Source organism: Python bivittatus, unplaced genomic scaffold, assembly GCF_059951505.1.
Source record: "Python bivittatus isolate LINGU-HERP-01145 unplaced genomic scaffold, Pbiv_v1 ctg000340_np1212, whole genome shotgun sequence".
Classification (NCBI taxonomy): Eukaryota; Metazoa; Chordata; class Lepidosauria; order Squamata; family Pythonidae; genus Python; species Python bivittatus.
The window spans coordinates 11185615-11208397 of record NW_028277056.1 but is presented as its reverse complement, the minus strand read 5'-3'; positions in this window follow the sequence as shown (position 1 = coordinate 11208397).

Genomic DNA, 22783 nt, shown 5'->3' with positions numbered 1-22783 from the left:
GTTTAGATGTTCAGCACTGGCTATGCACTTTGTCTGAGATGATACTACATCCTCAAACAGTTGCTGCCCTTGTTTGGATGGACTCAGAGGAAGGAAGGAAGGAAGGAAGGAAGGAAGGAAGGAAGGAAGGAAGGAAGGAAGGAAGGAAGGAAGGAAGGAAGGAAGGTAGGAAGGAATCAATCCTATTCTATGGTTCTTAGTCTTAGATCCTGATCTACCAACTAATGGTTGCTTTAACTGAGTCCATTATAAACTATGGTCAAGACCAAAGATTAGAGACAATAGTGAACTCCCAAAAGCATTTTGGATATGAAAATTAAGATCAAGATAGGATACTCAGCAGTCCAAGAGACTGAAATGACCTGTTTATATCTCCTATGAAATGGATGGTTTCCATTTTTTCCCTTTCTGGGCATGTGACACACATTGTAGGTGAATTTGTCAGTTTATTGAGCCTCCTACTCCCCAGATGAAAATGTAGCTGGTTCCTCTGTCAGCCCAAACCAGTGAAAAATACTGCCCCCAAATCTAATTGCTAACATGGAGTCTGTGTGTCGACCTAATGGCCACTGAATAAAAGCAGCAAGTTTTCAATTAGGGGAGCTTGATATTCTCCTGTGAGATTAATCCTGAACTTGCTTGTCAAATCTCTTCTTCTTTCTTCTTCTTTTTTTCTAAATTAAAAATTAAAAATCCTGCTCAATTCATTAACTTCAGGTCTTCAATTAGGAACAGATTTCCAAAGAAGAACACTGCTTAGCAGCCCCATTTAGCTCTTTACACTTATATCAGAAGCACAGTTGTAAAACTGTTAAGGCAGCTTTGATATCCAAGTGACAAAAAGACATTTGTTACAGAACATTGGATCACCAGACGCTATCTAAGGCAATCAAGTTGCAAGCTGAAAAAATGACTCTCAATTTTTATTTCTCTTTTGAGGGCTTTAATAATTAATTGCTGCCTTTTAAAAAAAAATGAACTATGTAAAATCAAGGTAACCAAACTCTTTTTTCACAGTAAACTATAGAAGTAGGGACAGTTGGAAATTTTCTGGTATGTGCCAATGTGGCATATGGGCTAGAAATGGGGCAAGAGGGAATCTGTGGGTTTCTAGACACTGGATTACAACTCCCATCATTCTTGATCATGAGCTTTGCTGGCAAAGTCGGGAGATTCTGGTTCAAATGCTTATTCTCTTTGACTTTAAGCCAGTTGAATTCTGTCCAAGGCTTTCCTTTATCCTCGAAGATAAAGTGAGGAATGGGAAATAATTATTGAAGAAAGGGCAGGAAGAGAAAAGGGAAGTTGTTTATCATTGGAGAATAATAATTGCTTTGAAAACTGCACGTATAATCCCTGATCATATTTGAAACTAGCCAACATAGGAATTTGTGGGGAGCATTGGTGATGGTAGCAAGTGGTGAAACATGCATTGTAATGTAAGCTCTGCCCCTTATGTACTTGTCTGAGATATTACAATGCCAGTACAAAAGGCTGGATCTTGTATCATGATTGATTGAATGATTTTACCCTCCTGCAGTCTAACAGACTCCTGACAGCTTACACAATACCCAACAAAGATGTATTACAGTGCACATTTTGGCATCTTCATGGCTACTTTTGGGCCAAATCAAGAGTAAACAGAACTATTGGACCAGGGATGTATCTACAATTTTGTAAGCATGCCATGATCACTGTTACAACACGGCTGTCAGAGTGCAGTTTGCCAAATTATTGATCACAGGCAGGGCTTGTTTTCCAGAAGACAAATGGATCCAATTATTCCTGCCAACTGTTTTTGTTTCCAAAAACGTCGGTAAGGCCCATATAGGCACCAAAGGGATTCTTTAGGACAAGAAACGATGTTGGAGACTGAAACTTCACAACATGTTGGTTTTCCATTTATTGTTATTTTGAATCATTCACAATAATTTTAAAAGGGTGATATCAAATGGGGCAGGGAACCTGAGTTACCCCCTGGGGCATTAAGAGCTCTCTTGGCCCTCTTTTGCATTTCCCATTTTTGCTTCCCATATGCAAAACGGGGAAGAACTTTACATTGGCCTTGGTGAAGTGTTCCTTGCTGGTTTCTACCCAATGTTCTAGCTTGCCAAGATGCTTCTAAATCTTGATGCTGTCCTCTAGGGTATTTTGCTGTCACCCTAACTTTATATCATCTGCAATTTTGAAAGTCATGTTTTCTAACCTTTGAACAAAATCTTTTATAAATATATGGAAAAGACAGCACTTACAGATTCTCTGATACACCATTCAACATCCTCCTTCATTAATGTGCACTCATTGAGTGTTACTGTTCAACTACTTCTGCATCCTTCTAATAGTAGCATAGTTTCCCCACATTCTGCTCTTTTTTGTAACATGTTCTCATAGGAGACTTTGACAAATGATTTGCTGAATTCAGGTACCATATCCACTTTGTTCTTGGTCAATTTATCAAAACAAAACACAACAAAAAACAAAAACAAAAAGGTCAAATAGTTTGGCATCATCTAATCTACAGTACATAGTCCTATGCTGTTTCCTGCCAAGTAGTGCATTTTTTCCCCAAATGCTCACAAACCAACTGCTTAATAACCTGATCCAATTTTGCCTGGTATGGATATCAAGAGGATCACCTGCAGTTACTCAAGTCCCCTTTTTCTTGTCTTTTTGAAGATAGGAATATTTGCTCTTCTTCAGTCTTTCTGAATTTCGCCTGTCCTCCCTGATTTCTCAAAGATCATAAGGAGGAGCTCTGAGATGACATCCACCAACTCCTTCAAGACTCTTGGATGTAACTGAGCTTACTCAGGATTACTAGGTACCCTAAATACCTCTATACTTACTGTATGCAGATTGCCACTCCTTGTGTCACTTATTCTTAGCTCTATTTGAACATAGTTCTTCTCTGAGAAGACCAAAACAAAGTAGAAGGTGAGAAGCTCTTCCTTTCCCCCACCACCTGTTACCTTTCTGTCATCTTTTCCAAGCACCAGTTCCACCCCTTGTTTTTTTTTTCTTCCTTACCTATGCAATATATCTTACTGTACTTACTGTATATCTAATATATCCTTTTTTTGTTGCTTGAAAACCTAAATTTTGTGCTTTGGCCTTTTTACCTTCTTTTTACACATATATATATACAAAATATACAAATGCCCAAATTGGCATTATTTATTCATTCAGACGCACTTTAAGTATCAGTAGGACTTGCTCTGTGTCAGCTTCTGCAGCAGCTGTAAAGAATATTCATCCTAATGAGGGGAGACTTCTGATCCATGGAATTTCAGACACTTCTCTTGAAATTCATTCATCCCCAACTGCCTAAAACAACACAGAAATTGTAATGATAAGTTGTTATAAAGCCAGGAGCTTCCTATTATTTCCAAGGATACAAAACTAAGTGTCTTATCTCCAGTTGGTTCAGCCAGTTATTAATGAGAAATGTTTGGCTATATAATCCAACCTGGACTTTAGGTTCATTGAACTGACAACTAAATCTGACAGCCATGCGAAAGAAACAAAGGGGAAAAGGAGGGTGGGCAGGGAAGCAACGGATATTGTGTTGCATTATTCATTCCAGTCTGCTTCCAGAATCATACAGGAATTTCATTAACTTACATTGCTGAATTGAAGCACAGATGTGCCTGTGTAAGATTTAGGAGAAAGATACAGCCATTAATAGTATGGGTATAATTACATCAGCACAATGTGAAGGCATTTTCCCCCAGTGTTATATATGGATGAAGTGATGAAGGACTTCTGTTTGGATGGAACAACCATGAAGTATAGCACAGCTCCAAGATCATCAAGATATTGGAGATCAAGAATGAGCCACACAGGAAGAAAGGCAAAATGAGAATTAAGCATTTTGTGTGGTCAGGTTGCTTTACAGCAGTGTTGTCCAAACTTGGCCATTTTAAGATGAGTGGACTTCAACTCCCAGAATTCCCCAGCCAGCATGGCTGGCTGGGGAATTCTGGAGTTGAAGTCCACTCATCTTAAAGTGGCCAAGTTTGGACAACACTGCTTTACAGCAACCTTTCTGTTGCTGTAAAGGTTTTCCAAATTAGAAAACAGGATATGGTTGTATAGATATAGTTAAGCCTCTCAACTTCAGTGACAGACTGATGATGAGCAAAGGCAAGTTTCATCACAATAAGCTTTTCAGTGGTACAGAAATAGATCAGTTCTTGCACATTAATATTCAGAATGATAGTTATGGAATTTGGAAATGGTGCCACAATGATTTGGGGCCATGTGCAGAACTTTCTAGATGATGCAACCCTCCTCTTCCCTCCCAGGGCCACTAATGCAATACAATTAAATCATTGCGCTGCACAGAAACAGGAGATAGAGAAACAGCTGGAGGAAGATCCATCCAGTCCAGACTTATCCCCAAAGAGATCAGTTATGAGTAGTAGGCTCCTAAATTCTTAGAAGAAGATACTGAATAAGAGTGGAAGAAATGGGACAGAACACCATATTTTTTAAAAAAATCTCTATTCAGGTATTACCTTTCTGTGTTCAGCCCAACACAGGAGGAACAGAGAGCAGCTTCTCTCATGATGAAGGTTCCAGCTCAGATGGAAATGTTCACATATAATGCTAGACTCCCCACTGAAGACGACTGTGGTGTAAGTGTAAAAAATTGCTCTTTACTTACATTACCAGTGGGCCAGAAAGGATAGGAACAGTTTGCGGTTCCTTCTTCTATTGGACAGAGCATGTACAGAACTTCATAGATGTGGATCAGATCTCAACAAGCTTGGAGAAAGAATGGCAAGTTTCATATTCTTTGTCCGTGAAATCCAGCTCTCTCTGAAAAGTGTTTGTAAATGTTCAGATTCCAACTAGAGAAATGGGAGGGATGGAAATGTTCAATATATTAACAGATTGATTCTTCTGTAGGAGTTGAGGGAGGAAAGTGCTGCATTTTTCAATGCAAAAGTAGAAATAAAACATCTATCCAATTAAGCTTTCTTCTGGCTAGCCTTTTTTTTTTTTTTTTTTAGGTATAGAAACCTCTCCTCTGTTATTTACTTCTCAGAAATGCCATGTGTTCTCTCCTTAGAAAATAGCTCATGTAGTATTATAGCTAAAATATTAGACTATGGTCAAGAAGATCCAGACAACTCATCCAGGGAGTTCATGTTACTCCACAGGACTTTTTTGGTGGATAATATTTTCTGCCTAGAAATCTTCAAGGAAATACAGGACATCAGTATGATAAGCACCTAGACAAAAATAGTTGCAATAGAAAAATTTGTTCAGGTTTGTGAAATTGGATAGTGCTATTCTTTTTTAAAACTTGATGAACTATGCACCTGAAATCTAAAATTGAATAAATTCTTACACTTCTAATAAAATGTTCTGGGCTGGTAAAAAGAATACACACCAGAAAGCTAAGAGGGAAGGGTGTTTTATTTATCTATTTATCTATTTATTAATCACATTTATATCCTGCAATCATAAGCAGACTCCTGGTGGCTTTTATGCGCCTCCTCCAAGATGAAACACTGAGTCCAACTCTTCAGCTACCTTTTTAGCAGTTTTTCTTTAGATGGGAGAGAGGATGGATGTTCAAGAATAACTGAAATTTACCCATTCATCTCTATGGGTCAAGACATTTTAAAGAGATGCCCAGCTGTCCCTGCTCAGCACAGCATTTGAAAGTTCCCTTCTATCTTCAGCACTGTAATTTCATTTGCAACACTTTTTGAGGAGTTGGGAGGAAATGACCTGTTTCTTAGTTCTGAGCTGTTTTCCTGTAGGTCTGAGCTGATGATACGGTTTGGTGTTTTAATTTCTCTCCCTTGGGTTGGTAACTTTATGGTGATTTGCTGAATTTACCCCCCCCCCCCAATTCTCACAAAAGCAGTATGGTGCCCTTTGTATTCATATGTGCTCTATGTAACCAAGACCCATCTGTGATTTATAATATGGCTTATCCAAAGATAGATCAAAGAAAGGTGCTAAATTTTAATTAACCAAAAGTATTTCTCCCTCTTATCTATATTTAGCTTCATTTTCATGATGGTAATAAACTTGTTTCTAGCCTGAACCAATCCATGTCAAAGAGGATGGTACTTACATAATGAAGTTTTTGTTTATTCAGTATATTCTAAAAACTGTATGGAAAATATGTATGCAGAGAAGGTGAAGCTAGGACTCTCCTTTTTGTGTCAGGCAATTTTCTGTCTAGAGGATCAATTAATCAAATAAGAACATGAGTGAAGAATAATCCTTGGTGACCTTCTGGAAAAAAAGAAGTAAGATGACTATCAGTTCCTTATATTCATGCACCATCAGGTAAGACTTGTGTCTTTTAGCCAACTGTGACACATCTTGTTCACATGATGATAACAGAAATAGGCTTTACCCACTCAAATGTGCACAGCGGTTTTATTCCATTGCAGGTGTAACCAGGTGTGTGAAAGAGTCATCCATCATCTTCAGATACCATTTAAAATCAGTGTTGCCACATTTTGTGCTCTTCTAGGTTTCTTAGCACCTGTGAAGTGATGATATTAATCAGACAATTTTCAGAAAGAAAAAAAAATCTATGTGATATGCTACTGCAATAAAGATCTTTCACATAGTCATTCTGTTCCTCTGAATGTCAATGGCTATACAGATAAATATTTTGGGTGATGACTGCATTAATAACAACAACTGCCACGATCCAGCAAAAGGGGCAGCACCAGGCAACTACAGGACAATTACCCGCTGATGAACAACTTTCAAATTGCTAACTGCTGTGATAGCTGATGCAGTCCAACTGCATCTAGTCTTTCCATCTGAACAGAAAGGAAACTGCCCAAACAGCAGAGGAACAAAAAATCAGCTCCTAACTGACAAGATGATTTTAGAAAACTGCAAGAGAAGGAAGAGCAACTTGAATGTAGCTTGGATTAATTACAGGAAGGCATTCAACTCCCTGTCACATGACTGGATAATCAAATGCCTAGAAATAACAGGAGTCAGTAAAAACATCAGAAGCTTTGTGCAAAGATCAGTGGCACAATGGAAGACACAGTTGCTGGTCAAGGGTGATAGACTGGCGAGGTTAATATCCAGAGAGGAATCTTTCAAGGAAACTCACTATCACCACTACTGTTTGTCATTGCATTGATTCCTCTATCAACAATACTGAACAAGTCAGCCCATGGCTATCAAACATCAAAAACATCTGCCATGCTATTCCACTTTCTTTACATGGACAATCTGGCTGTATGGAAAAACACCATCTGAAATGGAATTGTTGCTCAACACTATCCAAATAAACAGCCAAAACATTGCAATGGAGCTTGGACTGGACAAATGTGCTGCCCTTACCATCAACAAGGGATAAATAGTGAAAACTGAAGGAATCAAGATGCCCAGTGGAAACAACATCAAGAGTCTGGAGGAAGAAGATCACTACAAATACCTGGGCATCCTTCAAGCTGACAACATCAAGCACACTGAAGTAAAGAAGAAGGTTAGGAGTGAACACATCATGAGAGTGAAGAAGATCTTAATGTCCAAACTCAGTGGAGGAAATACCATCAAGGCAATTAACACCTGGGCAATTCCAGTCATTAGATACACAGCTGGAATAGTGGACTTGACTCAAGCAAAACTAGAAGCTCTGGGTAGGAAGATGAGAAAAATAATGACAATGAATCATGCTCTTCATCGACACAGCGATGTAGACAGACTCTACTTACCAAGGAGCAGAGGTGGGCATGGCATGTTACAAGTATACCAGACAGTTGAAAGGGCATTAGAAGAATATCTGAAGGGCAGTGAAGAAGATGCACTGAAGCTAGTACACCATGAAGGCTTACTGAATACTGAAGAGACCAAACTGACCTACAAGAAAGACCAAATGAAGAATAGAAAAGAGGCACGGACAAGGCAAAGTATTACATGGCCAGTACAAAAAAAACAACAACAACCTAGCAGATAACAAGACCTGACAATGGCTAAGAGCAGGAAAGTTGAAGAAAGAGACAGAGGGGCTAATTCTGGCTGCACAAGACCAAGTCTTAAGAACAAATGTATATAAAACCAGAATTGAGAAGACAGCAACAGACAGCAAATGTCATCTCTGCAAAGAAGCTGAAGAAACAGTGGACCACCTAGTGAGCTGCTGCAAGAAGATCACACACACTGACTACAAACAATGGCATGACAAAGAAGCAGCAGTGATGCATTGGAGTATCTGCACGAAATACCATTTGCCTGCAAGCAAAAACCGGTGGGACCACAAAACAGACAAAGTAATAGAAAATGAAGAAGCTAAAGTGCTCTGGGACTTTAGAATTCAAACAGACAAGCACCTGCCACACAACACCCCAGACTTAACAACTGTTGATAAGAAAGACAAAAAAGTCTGGATAGTGGACATTGCAATACCTGGAAAATAGAAAGAACTGGAGAAAATCACAAAATAAAAGACCTGCAAATGGAAATAGAATGACTGTGGCAAAAGAAAGCAAGTACTAATAGTAATAAGTGCCTCCGGTGCAATCCCAGAACATCTGGAGTACCATTAAAGACCATCAACATTAACAAAATCACCATCAGTCAATTGCAAAAGCCAGCTTGACTTGGAACAGCTTCCATCCTGCGATGATACCTTTAACACCATCCAACAACATCTGCCTCTCCCAGGTCCTTGGGAGGGACTCGATAGGTGGATAAAAATTCCAAATCCAGTCTAAACATCTGGCTGACTGTGTGACCAACAATAATATATTAAAATTATATGCGGCCTGACTCCCAGTGATTATTAAAATGGTATAATGCTTCTGAAGTAGCCCTATTGAAATAACATGATGATTGGAGAGGCTGCTTTTATTTTTAAACTCCTACTTCATAACTTCATTGCTACTTCCTAGAGCAGAAGACAATAACAATAATCCCCATTGGATGAACAATAAAAGTAAAATTAATTTGTGAAATACAGATTACATATGATAATACTAAAGGGGTATACTTGTAACAAAATGGGGTTAACATGCTATAGCTGGAATGGGTAACTAACAATCAAATAACTCATTGAGAATTAGCAAAGAATGTAGTGCTTTGAGATTAGAATATTCCAGGTAGTTGTATAAATCTATAATAATCCTCTCTTAAAAAGTAAGTGGGTAGTAGCAAGTCCTAATTGGTTAAGACTGTCTCTATGGTAGTGGGTAGAGACAGCAATTTAATTTCTAGTTATGATTCATTTCTGTAATTGCCATGTAGCTAAAAATGTCAGTAGACACATTTTAGGATAACCTTCAGATTTTCGGAAATACAAAGAGCGAACCCCAATGAGTGCAGTTCCATTAAACAACTAAATGTTGACTAAATATCTACAGGCTGCTATTAACTATATAGATGGGAAATAATACCCCCTAAAACAGTGTTGTCCAAACTTGGCCACTTTAAGATGAGTGGACTTCAACTCCCAGAATTCCCCAGCCACCCATGCTGGCTGGGGAATTCTGGGAGTTGAAGTCCACTCATCTTAAAGTGGCCAAGTTTGGACAACACTGCCCTAAAAATTAGATAATAGGATGACAGAAGGAAGGGAACTGAATAGCTGAAAAGGAAGGACAGAAGGAGAGACATAAATCTGTACCAGGGATAGGCAACTTACAGACCTAATGCTGCATTTTATTTTCATGATTTTTTATGTCTCCATTTTAATTTTTTTTTTTAGTTGGCTAAAAGACTTGATTGTCAGCAGTGTTTTAGATCGAAGAATTAAATAAAGCAAATAAGTGTTTAATGGGATTCCATCAACCACATTTTCATGTGTCCCCTATGCCATTATCCAAACACGCAGCTTAATTTTGCAGGCATGATTGCTCAAAGTCAGCAGTATAGATTCCTTTCATTTTCAGGGGGAATACATGCAAAGAAACAGTGTAAGTCCTAAAATTGACTTACCCTAGTTAAAAATCCAGCACACAAATGGTCCTGTCTACTGTGGCTCACTTAAAGTTACAATGCAACCTTTGTTCTCCCAAGTTTATTAAATATGGCCCCCTGGAACCAAATATTTGCTGAAATGTATGACAAATGTATATTTATGGAATATACTCATCTTTGTTCAGAAATATGTCATGGTTTGATGATTTGTACAAAATTTGGGACAAGTTGTATACAAAAAATGAATATTTAGGAAAGATTATTGTTGGAAATGATGGAGATGTTGTTTTTCGTCATGTATCATTCCATCACTCTGGAGTCATGTTGTATGCCTGTATGTTCCAGTTTATAACAGGCCCATCTGAGGAGTTTTCTTTCTTTCTTTTCTTTTTTATGATATCTTCTCTTAGGATTGAACTGAAGCATGAGAAGCCAAGGAAACTGTAAAGCGACGATATGTTAATTGTGCAGTGAGACAGGGCACCTGTCCCCGGTCTGCCTTGTAACTAACTAAGGCAACGACCGTTCACATCATCTATGGGAAATTCCCTTCTCCTCTGAAAGAATTTTCAAACACAAGTTCTCTTTCACCAAACTGAGAGTTGATAGAAAAACAATGCAAACAATTTATTTCCATACAGTTTGAATGGGAAACTAGTATCTGGAGAGTTCTGTGACATCACCTATCTCACCAACTCTCTACCTGACTCTTGATTCTGTGGTACACTTGGATGGGCCCTTTTTCACTGCTACCAAGTGCAGGGCCATCATAATCTTCCCCTTTCATCTGATCCTTAGCTCTGGATTGGGGACAGATGACTAGCACTACCTACCGCCATCCTGCTTCACAATCGTTCAAATGTCCTGCTTCTGATTCCGAATGCTAGAATGTCCTCCAGTGCACATAGGATTCTGGAACTCAGTGCTGTTGACCTTCTCAGTGCAGAATGGAGAACAGCTTCACTGATTAGATTGTGTGTGTGTGTGTGTGATTTTTTTTTAAAGAATGGGAAAAATCAATGTTAAAGAGGTGGATTACATGCTTGTGTGTCTGTGTGTCTGGAAGACCATTTAATTTCTGAAGTCTCCAAGGGACAATCAATTTATTTTAAAGTGCATGGGTGGAGGTGGCAGTGAATTAATTAATTTTAAAGGTGTCAATGTATGGATTGGAGGGGGAAGGGGAATCAATATTTGCCAAGAACGATTGTTGCTGGAGGGTTATGATGATCATTTTTGTGCTGGGTTTATTATGGTATTGTTTTTCAGTTGTCAGTTGTTAAAACTGGATCTACTTCCTGGACTGTAAGCTGCTTAGAATCAATTGCAACTCAGGTTGCAAACTCTCATAAATAAATTAAATAAACATTAAATGCAGGTAAACAGAGCCAAATGCAGTATTTAGAAACTAGAGTTGCCCTGGACTTGAGGACCTGCATAGGTCAGCAATATTTCTGACTCAGCCCAGCAGTTCCCTGGCTGATATCATTTCCTTTTCATGAAATGCAGAACTGAGAGTGATCTATGCCAGTGTGGTTCTCATATGAAGCCTTCCTAACCATGGGGGCTATCAAGAGCCAAAGCTCTCCAGGTAGGGCAGGGCGAATTAGATAAGTGATTTTGGCAGGACATGTACACCAGCAAATTATCTGTTCAGTACTACTGGCCTAGTGCACTACAGAGTTTTTCCTTAGCCCACTTTACCATCTTGCCCTTTATGATATTGGAGGAAAGGTACAACAGTACTCCTTTTGCAGAAGGAACTTAATCCTGTGATCTGGAGTAACCTGATTCTCCAGCCCACATGTTCATTCAATGTCCTTTCTACAACAAGGTGTAAGCCTACCCTCATAACTTTGCTTGCTAAAGAAAGTTCCACTGTTCTGAGGATTATCTCATTTGTTTTTAGGGTTCAGACCAAAACCCTATCATTTCCAGAAGAGCTGCAACATTTATTTTAGCTGCCATTGCTCTGTGTGACTGATGGAATTCCTAGCACACCATTCAAAGACCAAGTAGAGTCAAAGAAGTGTGTTTCTCTGCAGAAGCAAATGTCTAGTATGCTGAGATTTCTGTTTAATTGGTTTACTGCAAATGCACAGCAGAGCATACTTACCTGTTCAGACATGACCCAACTCTTACTAGGATCAATTGTCTCACCTCATCTTATTGTTCATCTAATCAGGTTTTTAGAACTGTTGACATGGAGAGTTCCTCTTTTCCTGCTTTCTTTCTCCTGTATAAGAATTTAAGGTATACTGAATGTTGTTGTTTGATTAAAATTCACTCCTGCGTTTCTGAGCTCTATCAAAAGACCTGGGAAATCCATCTGCTTCAGTCCCAATGTCACCCCTGGATGGTTAAAAATTACCAATGATTTCTACTGTATCCGGGTCCCCAAGTTGTTATTAATCAGCTCTATATAATCAGTCATGTTTAGGTGAAAAGTGTCTTAAACGTCTTTCTTCATTCATCATAGTAACAGTCCATTGGAAAGGGATATTAACATTTCGAGGGCACCTGTCAATTGGTGATTGAACAGTATTAAAACCTGCAGCACCACTCCTGACATTCAGTCACTGCAAAAAACTAAGCAACATTTTTACAACTACATTTCCTTTGACACACCACCTGAGGCTTCAGGCTGGCACTTTCCAGGAGCAAGATATATTTTTTTGACTTCAGATGGCAGATGAGGGAAGAACAAACTGAGAAGATACTGGCATTTGTGGTGGGGTGGGGCGGGGAAGGCAAGGCAAGGCTAGGCAAATGACAGAAATCAACATCATGGTGATGCGATGCATAATCTGCTCTTTGGTGTGTGGGTTGGGGCATTACATGTGGGTACAAAAGAATAGGAACTTGCATTGCGATGGTGTGATGCTGCTTTCATCATTTTGATAAAAGCAGTGGATCCTTCAGATGCCAATGTAAGAGAGAATATGTACCTCCCCTTCTGTAGGTCCCTCTTGAAAAAGAGGTAGGAAAAACAAAGTTTCTGTTAGAAGATTAGTTTGACTCCCTCCAGTGCATGATAAAGGCAAATCTCACTTGAGGCAAAAATGACCAGGCTCAAATTATCCTACTTCAGACACATTATACAAAGACCCAGGTCTCTGGAAAAGGCTCTGATGCTGGGAAAGGTGGAGGGAAAGAGAAGAAGAGGACAACCAGCAGCAAGGTGGATGGACCCAGTTACGGTGGTGATGGGTGCACTGTTGGAAGTGCTGAAGGACCAAGTTAGGGACAGATTGTCATGGAGAAAATCTATCTATGTGGTCGCTAAGAGTAAAAAATGACTTGATGGCACATAATCAATCAATCAATCAATCAATCAATCAATCAATCAATCAATCACAGAATGATAGACAGGAAGTAAAAGGCCATGCTGCAATTTGCTTCAGAATTTGCCGAAAGTTATTTTCACTTAAAAATGAAGCTTCTGTGTTTCTGCTTTATTCTCAGTGGGCTTGAGAATTCTTTCTGAATTTCTCTTCATGGTGTCTTTCAAGTTTATTATTGGAGGTGATAAGGGAAGCCTTTACTGGCATGGTTTTCTGCTGCAACTTTTTCTATCATCCTGAAACCTTCTTGGGTGCCCATAATTTCCAGGATAAAAAATCGCAGTGTGAAGAATTCAACCCTAATGTCTTCCATTGGGATTTACCAGAAATGTAGGAAGCCAGGGGAACTACAGCTGTTGAGAATGCAGTGGTATAATGAAAGAGATAACATTTTTATGCCCTCCTTGGTCACCTTAGATTGAAATAACTCCAAGAACACCATCCTTCACCCATGGGAATTTCACCAAAAGGTCTTGGCCCCCTTGAAAGAAATTTCAAGAGCAAATTTTCTTTCATTCTACCAGTTGGGAGCTGGTAGAAAAGATTCAGGAGAATTTCTGTGAATCACTAGCTGAAGTGAAGTTGAAGGCTCAATCCCATACTGGTACAGTATTTAAAACAGAGGTTATAACATCTTACCTGACCAATTTCCATCTAAGCTTCTTCTGAAATGACATCTTTAAGATTTCAGCCTTCCCTTTCCAAGGAAACATATTTTAGTGGAATGTCTGATACTGTATCATTAATAGACCAGAGAGACTTTGGATAGAAAACACACTGTGCAAGCTGTCACACTGTTTTAACTAAAACAGTTATTGCTGTGCAGGCTTTTCACAGAAAGAAAACACAATCAGAGCAGTAGACTTGGAAGCCAACCATGAATCCATGTTTATAAAAGACCTTAGCTGCACAATTTCTAACAGCTGTAAGGAAGCATCCAGGTTTGCCCGGCATGTTAAGAGCCACACTCTAAAACTGGGGAAGGGGGTGCGGGCTGGGTCTATTTTGAGAGGTGGCTTCAGAAGAACCACTGGAATGCTGGTTGGCCTTCTCTGGTCTTGGGACGGAACTTTTATTCCTCTAAACTATTGAAAACAGTGAGGGATCAGCAGGTTAACCAACCATCCAATAAGGCATTCAAATTGTTTAAATCAAAATGCTTGTTTGGTCAGCAAATAAGTTACAAGGATTCATTTACAAAAGCTCAATCTCCAAAAAGCAGAAAGTATTCTCCATTTATATATGATTCTTTTCTTCTTGTCAATACCATATTTGCCAACAGCCATCAGAAATCAGGACATTGTTTGGGAAATGGGCTGCATATAGGAAATCATTATTTGTTTGCTTGTTCACTGCACCTCTTTCTCTCTTCCCAACATGCATTGCCCCTGTCAAACCATAAAAGGGTAGATGCAACGAAGAAGTCAATAATAATTGGAGCTGCTTGTATTGTACTGAAATTTTCCTTAAGCCAAAATTAATTATTTTTTTGCTTTAAGTTGCAGTAAAGTTGGAGAAATGAGTGAAAATGGTACAGACTAACAGATTTGCCACAAGAAGTGAGGAAAGAACTTGTGTCCTTGGAATCTGAGTGCCTGGGGCTTGTAATTAGCAGGAATCAAAACAGAGAAAAGAGGGTGTAAGATAGAAAATGGGGGAAATAAGGTATTTAGATCTCAGACTAAGATAAAGTTTGTCTCAGCAGAGAAAGGGGAGCTTGCTTGCAAGGAAATCAGAACTGAGGACCTTCCAAAGAAAGGGAGAGGATCTCCTAAAGATCTGAAAGGAAAAAGAATATGAAACTTAGGACAGATCCACTCCTTCTGCTTGGCCCAGCACCAGTATGGGCCACTCACCAGATCCTGAATGCAACAATGAATGAAGTCATCTGCCTCCCCTTCCAAGACCATTTCAAATGTACCCAGCCCCCAGCTTTTTCAGCTTTGATTCAAAACTGCTGTTTTCTCCCCTAAGCCATCTTACGTCCTTCAGAGGTGATGGTCTCCAGTGTCTTGTTCCATTTTAGTAGCTGCCCAGGTCCAATTGGTTGCCAAGTACACCCCCTCCCCTCCCCTTCAATGGCTGGTCCTGGGCTGCTTACTCATTGGCAGGTCTGTTTTTTAAAAAAATAATCTTGCAATTCATTCAATAATGGCCTGTTAAGTTAATGAATTATCTTCAACCCTAGAAGATCATGCTCTATTCAGCTCTCACATATCCTAGTGGGTATCCTTTGGGTTTCTGCCTAGGCTGGTGAAGCACGCTCCCCTTGTTTCCCCATTGACTGCCCAAGCAGTGCAAAACCTTCTTCCCTTTCCATTGTTTCTTTAACATCTTTAAGTTGCAATATAAGAATGTTGCCATTTTGTTTCTATAAGCTACGAGATGTGTAACTCTATAAATCATTTACATAAATAAGTAAGTAGGTTCTTTCTTGCCACAAAGTTTGCCTGGACCTACAGAGCAATTAGGAATGAAAAAATAGCCGGTTCTGCATTACATTGATTATTGTAGCACCCAACAATGCCATAAGAAGAAGAAAAAAGATCTGTGTTGGTGTCAAAGGAGATAATATGTGAAGGGGTAATGAAGGCAACTGTGTGCAAACTTCTGGGAAAGAAGAGAAAAGGCATAGGGACTAGGGAGGAGCGACTATTCTGTATCAGACTGGTCTACACAGGAGCCAACCAGCAAGGTTTGCCTTCCTTGCACAGATGGGAAGGGCAAGGTGCAGGAGAAGGACCAATCAATAGAAGAGAATATATGTAGCTCAGGGTTGAACTGTGGAGTCCTTGGTGCTCTCTGAGCTTGGCTGTTTGCTTGCAGACATTTCATTACATCAGTGATGTTACCTAGTTGGGTAATGAAATGTCTGCAAGCAAACAGCCAAGCTCAGAGAGCACCGAGGACTCTACAAGCACCAATCATTTCTTGCAGTAGCCATAGTCCAGACTGAGCACCAGTCCAGCCCACTTCATAATTTGCTGCAATCCAAAGTGGAATTTCTGAAGTTGCCTTAAGAAACAGCTGAGAGCAGCAAGGGAGACAAGTAGCTTAGCCTGCAGTGTGGCATTGCGCTTAGAGCTTGGAAAGGGTATTGTCGGGCCCAGCCCAAGAACGACAATGAGGCAGTCCAGTCCAGTATAGTTCCTTTATTAGCTTGCACCCAATAGACAGAATCTCACCAGACTAAACCTATGCTAAAGCAACTAGTGGATAAACCCCGTGAGACTCTAGGGAGGGGCTAGTCTCAGCTTCTTCATCTTCTCACGGTCCTGCTGCGGGCTGAGAAAATGCTTTCCCTGCTTCCCCTGCAACCTCTCCTGGAATGCTCCTCCTCCCTCATGATAACCATGATCCTCCCTTCCAGTATCCTCCTTGCCTTCCATTAGAGGTATAAAAGATGTGGAGTTGTGGGTGCATGAAATAGCCTAGGGGCAAGAAGCTAGGGCCTTCACATGACACAGATAAGCTTGACCAAGCCAAGCCTGGAAGAAATGGCTAGGAAAAGAAAAGGAAGTGGTTAGCAAGGCAACTTGAGGTGTTCTGCCCTGTTGCCTCTCCGACTGCAGGACAACACAATCTTATCTAGCATAAATCACCACTATCTATAACATGGCTCTGACCAATCCACATTACAAACTCTTGTATCTGAAATCCTTCAGAGATTAGCTAAGCCTTGGAGCAATCTGACCTTAGGAAGGCCTGAGTGCTCTGCTGGTATCAGATAGCTCAGGATCTACCACTTTTACCATTTGATCACAGGATCAATAGCTGGCTGTACAAGCTAAGCTGCAACTCTTTTTGACTTCTTCATTCTGTACATTTTCTTTTAATCAACCCATCATTTCACTGTCACACCTCTGCAATCAGTGACAGGACTTTCATATGCCATTGTGGGGAAGGTTATCAAAGCACTGGTGACATTACCTAGCCTGGTAATGAAAAGTCTGCAAGAGTAAAACCAAGCTCAGAGAACACCACCAAGAACTTTCATCCTTATTCCTAGCATGTTTTTAAATGGGAAGTCTTCAGACTGAAATAGCTGTACATAATGGGCTATGGAATTTTGTGAATTAATGCTATGTGAACAATTGGAATCCAGATTTCAGTTCTATAGTCTCATGAGGTCAGAATATGAGATAAAAAGGAGGCACAAAACTGAAACAATGATAGCTTGTTATTAGAGTCATAGATAAAACAATGTAAAAGTAAAATAACAATAAAATACATGCATCAAATTTGAAAGATAATATAGCCAAAACAATATAATAGACTTATATTAACATAAAACAATACTCAGACTAACCCCACTTGAAGCCAATGTTTACATCCCATCATAGCCAGCATCCAGAATTTGGATGCATTATCTGAAAACCTCACCTGCTGATCAGCTAATATGAGATTGAAGTGGTCATCCTCAGTCTTGCCCAAATATCATATTGGAATTGCAAATCTATCTATCTATCTATCTATCTATCTATCTATCTGTCTGTCTGTCTGTCTGTCTGTCTGTCTGTCTGTCTGTCTGTCCGTCCATCCATCCATCCTGCTTCCATTTTTCAAACATATGAAAATAAAGAACTATCAAATGAGATATGTTCTGCAAGAAGTCATGAAGAAGAAATTTGTCAGAATTTAATAAAGGCAATTCTGAAATATGTTCTTTTGTTATTCCACTGATCTATGAAATTTGGCCATTTTTAAAAATTGTTGTGCACAGGTAAGATTCTTGTCTTGAATGGGGCCCTTCCCTAAATTAATCCTTCATGTAAATTCAGCCTTCTATAATTTGGAGCCTTCCAAATATGTTGGGATTACAGCTCCCAAATTTCCCAGCCAGAAGTTGGTAAACAGATTTGGAATTAGGGATAGATGATCACTCAGTTTACAGTTGAGTCTCTTTTCTACTAGTTTATTTATAAATCCATTCTGTACAATTTCCACAATAGTCTGTAGATCCAAATTTCTCACAAATATGCATTTTTTTAAAAGTACTTTGATATCCGGAGCTGAAAGGTGTGTTGCATCATTCAGGAAATCCAAAAGGTCATGTTCTGATTAAATTCTGATTGCATGTTCATCCCCAAGAGGCATGGAACAAATTACTTTATGTCAACATTTGCAAGAATAAAATTTTGTACTATTACAAAATGTGCTTATGTGAACATAACATTTCAATAAATTGAACATATACATGAAGGGTCTTCATATGCTGAATTCTAGGTGCTGAGGAAAACCTGATATCCAGTGGCTAAGAAAGTCAAGGTCCTTGAAAAGAATTATTTGTATATTGAAAATGAATAAAAGAAAATTAAGTCATTCATCAAGGGAACTGTACAGATACATGCAAAACACTTAAAACCAAAACGATTAAACGAAAGACATATTTGTAAGCTGTAAGTAACAAAAAATTAGATCCTTGTATATATTTTTATGAACAAATACAATAGTTGCATTTTAAGATTAATAAAAATTAGGAGAACCTTGTGACATTATTAAGAATTGTTGTTCTTGTTTTGAATGTCATGTGTGGAATGTTAACCAAGGTAAGACCAATAATTACTGATGCTCACCCAAAACTTCCATTTAAAGTATGATACATTGAAGGAAAACAGGATTTAAATGACAAATGAAGATTGTGTCCTATTTTCTTTTCTACCTTCTCTAGCACCCTGTTCTCCTACCTTCCCCTCAAACAACTTTTTAGGGAAGGTTGTTGACCATATGGCAGGGATCCAGGAGTGCCCTAGAAGATGTGGCCCTTTTCAGCTGGGCTTCAGGCCTGGTTAAATACTCTGGTGGATTATCTTCTTCACAATCTAGTTTGGGATAGTGTGCTCGATCTTATTAGACCTCTTGGTGACCTTCAGCATAATCAACCATTGCATGCAAAAGTTGGGGAATGGAGCCACTGTTTTATGCTGTTCTACTCCTTCCATACTGGTGGTACCAGTTGATGGTTGTAGGGGAGGGGGGATTGGCCTAGTAGTTGCTGCCTTATAGATTGCTGCAAGGATTTAGTTCTCTCTCCTCTACATCCACATGAAGCCAGCAGTTTGAGGTGAGGTATCATTAATATTCTGTTGATAGTCAATTATACATCACTACCCTGGGCCAAGGTGAAGGTCTTGTCCTAGTGCCTGAAGATTTTTAAGGTCTGGATGGGAGAAAACAGGCTAAAACTGAACCCAAGCAAAATGGAATTGCTCTTTATCCAATGTGGTTTTTTTGTTAGCTCCACTGGTGCCTCTGAAGAAGCTAGTCTATGACTTGGTTCCTCCCGGACCCATAACTATTGCTGGAAGTGCAGGAGGATTTTTTGCCCAACTCCCAGATAGCGTATCAGTTGAGCTTCTACTTGGAATGAAAGCACCTTGCTCATATCTTCATCACTGCTGGACGATTGGAATGCAAACTAGATGGGGCTACATTGGAAAACCACTGAGAAGCTGCAATCAGACCAGAATGAAGCAGCCTGCATATTGTCAGCTACTTGATGCTATCCCTATGTTAGACCTACATTGTAGGATCTGTACTGTTTTCAGTGGGTTTCCAGGTGCAATTCAAAGTGTTGATCTATAAATCCTTTTTATGCCTTTCCTCCATGTTACCTTTAGGACTGCCTTCTCCAGCTGGATTCAACCATTCAAACTGACTCTCCTAAAAAAAAGGTGCTGATAGTGCCCCATTTCCAGGAAGGGATGGTGGCCTAAGGCTGGAGATATTGTTTTTCCATTATGGCCTTGCCCTCTGGAATGACCTGCCCCTGGAGGTGAGATTGGCTCAATCACCTAGACTTCTGGAGGTTAGTTAAGACTAAATTATTTGGAGGGCTTTGGGATGTTAACTGTGTACTCACCATGTTTGTATGGTTATGTGCTGACTTTAATTATGACCTTAAATGTTATATATTTACCATATATACTTTAATCCTATATGGTATATTCGATGTGAACTGCCTAGAATTACAAGAAGTGATGATATGTAGGTTCAATGAACAAACAAAATAAAAATTGTACATGCAGGTAGTCCTCATTTAGTGACCACAATTGGGACCAGCAACTCCATTGCTAAGCAATGTGGTTGCTAAGTGGAAAATAACATGACTGTGACAGGCTTACAATATCACTTCCCCTTTGGTCAATAAGCAAAACATCATGTGACTGAAACCCAAGCCAGTTGGGAAGCGTGTGAAAGGCGATCAGGTGACTGCAAGACACTGCAATGGTCATAAGTGTGAGGATTGCTTGCAAAGCTGTTTTTTTTTTACACCATCATAACTTTGAAGTCACTAAATAAGGCAGTCAGTAAGTGAGGACTATCTCTATACATTCACACACACCTAGCAGTTGGGAATTGGCAGTATATGGAATTTATGAATAAATAGTTGAATTGATTTTTTAAAATTAACATTTCACACATATACACAGCCCTTGCAAAGGGCAAGAAAAGCTGGCCAACATGTATGGATAGATTTTCAGTTTACCATCTACATCTGCAGAAGTTTCAGAGGCAATGCAACATTGACCTTTTTATGTCATGGAGAATGTCCATCTTTACTTTGATTTCCTTCAATAAAGCAGTGTTCTTTTTGTTCTCACGTTTGAAGAAGAACTATTGTATTGTGATTTTTTTCCTCCCTCTTTTTGAATTCTCAAAAAAAGGAGCTATTTTTTTGTCTCAACCAGTTTTCCACAAACTTTCCTTTCCTTTATTTATAGATCAAAGTTGCAGCTCTATCAAAACTCAAAGGCACATTGTCAAGTCTTATTGATGCTGCATGTAACCAAACTTAAGTTTATCACTTCCTTTTAGTGTGGGAAATTGGGCTCTTGCTTTTTCCAGAAATAGATCTTCTAGGTTCAATACCACCCCTTCTTAGTAATTAAAAAAGAAAAACAAAGGAAAATGTGCAGATAAGAGAAATGAATCTCTATGTTATTTGTATATTCAAGATAATTAGGCAGATGATTAGTGACTTTGAATGGTCTCTATTAAAGGCTTTCCTCAATAAAATCATTGCACTGATCTAAATTCTCAGTTTTCCGCATATACTTTTATACCTATATCATTTCACTGGATACAATAGATGCCCCCTCTTTTCCTTCTCTCATTCACATCCAAAAAATGCAATTGTGTACACTCATACAAGCACACGTATCATTAATTATAATCCATTTCTCTAACTGCTCCATCCATTCTTCCAATCCTTCTTTCTTACACACAGGCCATTTACCCATTTTGTCTTTCATACACAATCACACTTAAACATGCAACCCATTCACACATTACTATTAACCAAACCTGATAGATCTAACAACATAGCATTTATTTGACCTCACCTTCTTTCTTCTCATTGCATTCTATATCCCCATCATTATTTTCTCCTCTTTTTTTGTCCATGGATGTCAATGGTCCAATAAAAAGGAGTATATCAGGACAGTCAAAATACTGCAATGATTCTTGGGATTTTATTTTAACTGGTTAGCTTTTCTGCCTTGGGTGAGAAATATACAACCATGAGTTAATTTCAGATGAAACATATTTGGATGTCCCCCCTCCATGTTTGGGCCATAAAGGAAGAATTGTAATATTTTCCTTCCTAAAAGATGCTTGATTTCCTTTCCTTTTGTGATAACTAGACAGAATTTTTATTTTGCACAATAATGCCTGAAATATTTGCTGTAATGGCCATTATAGTATCTGCAATTCCCATGGTAGGTGGTATGTGTATGGTAGTGAGATGGTAGGTTTCTATGTGGGTTTATTTTTCAGAGGAAAGAGCCTTGTTTTCATTTTCTCAGCAGATAGCAGTGCAATGGGAGACAAAAAGGGAAGAAAATCTTGAAGAATGTGCCAGCCTTTCTTGATAAGAAGGTCCCTCTCAAAAAAAGTTGGGAGAAAATTGTCAAGTTACTTCTCAACAGGAATCTCAAAAAATGGCAGGCACCTGTTTCTTTCCATCTTCTATCAGCCAATCCCTGAGGAATTAAAGGGCTTTTATGAATACTGCTCTTCCACATAACATGCTGTAGGGTTGAGACCTCTGGAAAAGAAATAAGAAAAGCCATGACCACCTGTTCAGCAGGCGAGGAAGGGAATGTGTTTCTTCAGAGGATTCAGCGTTACTTGAGGCAACTTTCCTTGTAATTGCCATAGGGTGAGCAGAAATTCAATTCCCTCTTTCTTTTGATGCTCAGGATACTGTACTTCCTTTGTATATCCTGAAGGACAGTATTAACATACAAGAAGACTCAGGAATAACCAAGATTTCCAGAAGTGGGGGGCAGGGGCAGAGGAGATATATGAGTCACATCCTGAATGTGTGTCAGTACACTGCATCTACCTTTCAGCTGATGGGATGCAGGAATCAGTATGTTGGCTTGCAAGGGAATTCCTAGATTACAGATCCTAACTTGCATTGAACAGCATGAACGTGCCTGGGATAAAACTGGTCTTTGGTTATGCTTGTGGCTTACTGGCCCAAATGTGCCAAAATTGAATAATATTGTCCTTACCTTTGT